At 33.4% G+C, this 6,286-nt stretch overlaps 1 protein-coding gene across 1 annotated transcript in view; it reads right to left on the reverse strand.

Annotated features, from left to right (window-relative positions):
• The window catches only part of oys (lysophospholipid acyltransferase 6), a 312,406-nt gene that overhangs the window by 120,918 nt on the left and 185,202 nt on the right, over window positions 1-6,286 (reverse strand). The window lies entirely within an intron of this gene.

Here is a 6,286-nt window from a genome sequence, read left to right on the forward strand (position 1 = left end):
TTTTGTTAATGCCAAGAGCAAGAAATTCAGCAGTCATCCAAAGCAATGTTAAACATTCAGATATATACATTCCCAATCAATCGTTGACTTAAATTGGTGCACGTGTGAATATAAATATTTATAGTGAACTCATAGTAAGTATAGATACTAAACATAGACATTTTTAACACATTCCGCGCAGAAGGCATAGATAGATAGATAGATAGAACGTTTATTGACCACTTTACATAAAGTTTGAAGTCCGTATAAAAAATACAATAAAAGATATAATAATGTAAACTTAAAATTAACTTAACCATATTGGCTAAAGTAATATACATATGTAAGTATTAGCAGAAGAATTAAAATTAAAAATTTAAGATAAAAAAATCTTTAACCAAAAAAAAAACAAACCTAAACTGTCACATAAAAAATCTTTGAAATATGGAAGTAACAAAAATGTGCAAATAATTAAGAATATTCCCGAATCGATGACTAAATAAACTAATACATAAAACTTAGTACATTTTAATAGCAATAATACAATGTGATATGTAGATAGTAAATCGACAGTATTCTGACCAAACTGGGTACACGTTATAAAGGTGTATTGAGGTATTCTGTCTTTGAGTAAAAACAATATGTTAAAAAATGCTTTCTGATCCTATTTTTAAACAGTGGTGGAGACAGAAATTTTATTTCGTTAGGCAGATAGTTATACAAGTGAATATCAATTGAATTCTTTGTGCTCTTTGATAGTCTGAATCGTTGTGACCTAATTAAATCCCTCGATCTTGTTAGATGATCATGTAATTGGGAGTTTATAGTAAACTTATTTTTATTATCGTGAATTTCCAACAGTGTTGCATACATATAAAGCGAAGGTAGAGGCATAATACCCATGTTCAAAAATAATGGTTTACAATGATCCCTTAAATCCGCTCCAGCAAGTATCCTCACCACCTTCTTTTGTAATTTAAATATTCTGTCGGCATGACCAGAGTTGCCCCAAACAGCTATTCCATATTGTATATGACTATGAAACAATGAAAAGTAACACATTTTAAGGGTACTTTTAGGTACCAAATAAACCAGGTTACGCATTACAAATATTGTACTGGCGAGTTTAGAACTTAAGTTGTCTATATGGATGCCCCAATCTAAGTTGTCATCCATAAAAATCCCTAACAATTTGATGCTGTATCCAAAAATGTGTCTTCGATCTGAACTGAAAACTATATTTTGATTTTTATCCTCGTTTAGTTTTAGTTTATTATGTGTAAACCAGTTTTTAATTTTAAGCACATCGTTTCCTATTTTGTTATTTAAATTATATTGATTCTGGTCGGTACTAATAACGGTTGTATCATCTGCAAAACATATACACCTTAAGGGGTGGGTATAATGAAATATATCGTTGAGATATAGAAGAAAAAATGTAGGTCCTAATATAGACCCTTGGGGAACTCCATGTTCAACATTGTGAAAATTGGAGTAGTTATTATTTAAAAAAACGGCCTGTTTTCTGTTTATTAAATACGATCGAAATAAATTAAGAGAATTTCCCCTTATGCCATATTTGTGCATTTTGTCTAAAAGTAAAGTGTGTGAGACACAATCAAAAGCCTTAGATAAGTCACACAATGTTAAAGACACGAAGTGACCTCTCTCTAGGCCATCAACTACTTCCCTTACAATTTCCTGAATTGCTTGAGTAGTGCTGCATTTTTTCTGAAACCATATTGATTACAATGAAGTATTTTGTACTTTTCTATGTACTCTATTAAGCGGTTATTCAAAATACTTTCAAAAATTTTACCAAGAATGGGAATAATAGAAATAGGGCGATAATTTTCAATTTCTTCTGGAGATCCTTTTTTGAGTAGCGGTAACACTTTTGTTACTTTTAATACATCGGGAAAAATTCCTTCGATAAGGCAAAGATTATAAAGTATGACCAGTTTATCAATAATAATATCCAGAGTTTCTATCACTAATTGTTTGTTTAAGAAGTAAAAATCAGTGCATTTTGAGTTTTTCAAGCTGTATAATGTATTCCTAACTTCAGTATCACTAACAGGTGTTAAAAACAACGAGTGGCAAGGGGAGTATATTCCCTCCAAAAAATTCATGGCATCATTTTCATCTGTCTTATCTAACGAGTTCAATATATTTCCCGCTACCGAAGTAAAGTAATTATTAAACTCGTTTGATGAAATATTACATGAAGTTACTTTTTTATTTTGAGTTTTATTCCTATGATAATTGATGACTTTCCAAGAATCTCGAGATATATTATCAGATTTTAAGAAAAACTGCTCATATGCCAGTTTTTTCTTTATTGATATTGTTAATTGATAGTGTTTTTTGAATTGATTATACAGAGTGTAATCACTAGTAAGGTTAGCAGTAATTTTTATCTTCGAAAGGTTTACTCGCATTTTCCTTAGTTCATCGTCAAACCAAGAAACAGGTGCCTCAAAATGAATTCTTGACTTTTTTACTGGAAAGCAAACTTCAGTTAATTTTACATATGTGTCAATTATAAACTCATCTAATTCCGTTGCTGTTATTGAATTGTGTATTAACGACCAATCCACAGATTTTAGTGATTGTTTTAACATTTGGGTGCCTTTACATGTTATGTGTCTTCTGAATATCCTATTATTGTCAATTTGATCAGATTTTATTTTTAAATTTAGGAATTGAGCACAACGATCAGCAAGGCATGGGTCTACAACACCACACCCAACTATTTCATTATCTATATTTGTTAAAATATTATCTAAACAACTTGCTGATGTAGCAGTGATTCTTGTAAATTCATCAATCCTCATAGTTAAACCAAAAGAAGAAATTAGATCGGAAAAATATTTTAATTCATTTGAAGTGCCTTTGAAATCAATATTGAAATCCCCAATTATAATTGTTTGAACATAATTATTAGAACAGAATATTAATAATTTTTCAAATAGGCCTAAGAAAATTTGGAAATCTGCGTTACCTGTTCTATACACTGATATTAGAATAGTTTTTATATCTATAATTTCCAAAGCACAAAATTCACCTTCATATTCACAAGATATATCATTTAAAGAAACTGGACGTGTAGATATTTTGCCATCGCAGAAAATAGCAACACCCCCATGTTCTCTACTTTTTCTACAGTAACAAGTTGATAAAAAATATCTGTCAATTATCACTGTTGTTAATTCAGATTCTCTAAGCCAATGTTCAGAAAAGCACAAAATATTGTTAGTTTTATCTTTTAAAAAAATGTTAAGTTGATCAATTTTATTTAATAAACTTTGTGTATTTATATGAAAAATGCTTACCAAACTGGTTTGGTCAGGATTTACTACCAACTTTTGTTTATCAGAACTTATCATATTATTATGTGAGCCACAACAAGGTGCCTTTACGAATATGTGGACGGCGCGCATATTGTACCACTGTGTATGCCACTGATTATGTGATTATACATATTTTTAATATGTGTTTTTTTTTCAGTAATGCGCCGAATGGTTTAAATTTACTATTAGGTTGTGCAATAATAGTTAGATTGCTCGCCGGCAAATTTTTTAGAGATTTATACTCTCCTAAAACTTCTTGTATGGCTTCCTTAGACCAAGTCTGCCACAGTTTTCCTCTGTGACTTTTTTTGGTTCGGGGGCGTTTTCCCCCTATATTTTCCGAAACATGACCGTTTCACGACGTGCAAAAATGATCTCTTGCCATATTTATTGAATGGCTTGTTTTCAGTGAATAATAAAAGGAAATCATATTCTCTGACGTCATAGATCTGACGGTAAGGGTGTCCACCCCCAAAAATGACGAAAAAACGGTCAGTGCAAAAATGATAAATAACCAGCTAATTTTTTTTGTACGCCTTGCTTTAACGAGCAAACTAACGGTTCTATTATTATCTGACACCAAGAGCAAGCCCTTTTTCCAGTCTGACGCGTCAAACGTGCCCTTCTCAAGCCATCTCTAAAATGATTAATCTGGGTAATAGAACTCCAACATGGTATTCTAACCGAAATCAAACTCAGGACAGCGCATTGTCGCTATGATCCTGTTATCTTAATGTGGCTTATCCGTGAACTAAAAATTGCTTACTTGGGCCTCGAGTCTCCGTTCTGAGCTAGGCTCAATTCAGAGACTTGGTGCTCAAGGGTTGGGCCCTACGTTCCCGGGTTTTTTAATGGTTTTTTCCACGCTGGTAAAGGTCCACGCTGTACGTTGCGATTGTTTACGAGTTTTTTGAGCTACGAACTATCTTCTTTGTGTGTTGTTATTGTTGTTTTTTGTAGTGTCTTCTCTCTGGTGTTTTGTTTTCTCTATGGTGTATTTATTGATTTTCTCTCTATTACGTTTGATTTTATTCTACTATTTGTTGTTTGGGTCTTTTGTGCTTCCATCTGTGGAACACAGCTCCGCGCATTCGCTCCGCGAACTTTGTCCTTGCTTTTTCCTTCATTATATCAGTGACTCTAATTTCTTGCAATTTTCTAAGGAAAAATCTTTCTGCAACGTATCTCGGTACGTTGACTGCTTCTCTTAGGCTGCTGTTATGTGCCGCTTGTATTTTCTTTTTTATTGTGTTACATGTGTGTCCCCATGCGAGAGATGCATATATTAGTATATTTATAGGAAGAATTATACTATCTATTAATCTTATTTTAGTTTTCATTCTAAATTTACTTTTTCTTTCAGCTAGGCCTCTTATTGATGCTTTTGCCATGTTGGCTTTTTGTATCGTAGCGTCTACGTGTTTACTAAACGTTAAGCCTTTGTCCATGATTACTCCGAGGTATTTCGCTACGCTTTTCCACTCGATGGGATTGTTTTGCACAGTCACTTGTTCTTCTGGTTGTTGGTGCCTCTTTTTGAAAAGTACAGCCTGTGTCTTTTCGGAGTTTAAAGCGATTTTCCATTTTAAGCTCTATGCATCTATGTCATCTAGCGCTGTTTGTAAGTTGTTTACCGCTATTTCTACGTTTCTATGTTTCGCCGCTATCGCCGTGTCGTCGGCATACATGCTTAGTAATGTACCTGGTGTTTTAGGTATGTCTCCTGTATATATTGTGTACAGTAGAGATGACCTGTGGTTCTCCAGTCTCCGGGTTCCAGAGTTCGGATAGGACTTGTCCTATCCGAACTCTGAAACTACGATTGCTCAAGTACGAAGAGATTAGTCTTGTCATTGCCCCACTGTAACCGTATCTTCTCATTTTGTAGATCAGTCCTTTATGCCAGACTCTGTCGAAAGCTTTGCTTACATCTAGTAAGGCAGCTTCTGTATATTGTTTATCATTAAATCTAGCTGCTATGTACTCTGTTAATCTGAGTACTTATAGCTCACTAGAGTGTTTTGATCTGAAACCGAATTGGGCTTCGGGTAATATATCTAATCTGTCTGTTTCAGCTTAGAGTCTGTTGAGTATTACTCTCTCTATAATCTTGCTGTGGTCTGTAGTTTTACGAGAATGTGCTATTTTTTCCGCGCTTTGGTAACATTATGACATGGGCCTCTTTCCATCTGTTTGGAACTTTCTTGAATCTTAGCATCGCATTAATTATTCGACGAAGGATTCTTTAGTCCAAGTGTTTATACTTAGCCAGTTTCAACGTCTGGATCGTTACTTATGTTGCGGAAAGGAAACAATTTACAATATGCATTCTTGGATTATATTTCCCAATTATTTTTTCTTACTTTCTGTTAGAACTAAGAAATCCGCGTTTAACTGGGCTTTATTCATAATTTTCACAAGATTTCTTTTAATTAATTGTTCATTTTAGTTCTTACAATTAATTGCTGCTGCTGCTAAATTAAATACTGGTCTATTCTGATATTTTCTGACCTAAAGAGTAAGACTTTTTAATAAATGTTTTTCTCCTTTATGTTGTTTACCGCGTCTTATGTGATTACTCTTTCCTATTTTCTTCTTCCAACTGTCAATAACGCGTCTTTAGTTATTTCGTGTTTTTAACCTTACTCCAGGAAAGAACATTCGAAACAGATGAATAATATTGGCTTCTTAAAGAGGTGTTCTATCTGACATATCTTTATCACTTTTTTTTTGTATATTTCGTGATGAGATCCTAGGTTTGGGATAGATATAACGGAGTTGTCGATTGATCTTTGCAGACTTTAAAACTTTGCGGAGAATTTTTAAAACCACTTCAGATCTCAAAGCTAACGTCGATTATGAAGTGAACCAATTTATACTGGCTGGATAGATTTATACTATCTATTGCCTGGTTATGGACCAATATAAAGACAGCTCAGACCTTTATCTACACA

This window comes from Diabrotica undecimpunctata, chromosome 5 (assembly GCF_040954645.1).
Source record: "Diabrotica undecimpunctata isolate CICGRU chromosome 5, icDiaUnde3, whole genome shotgun sequence".
NCBI classification, from domain to species: domain Eukaryota; kingdom Metazoa; phylum Arthropoda; class Insecta; order Coleoptera; family Chrysomelidae; genus Diabrotica; species Diabrotica undecimpunctata.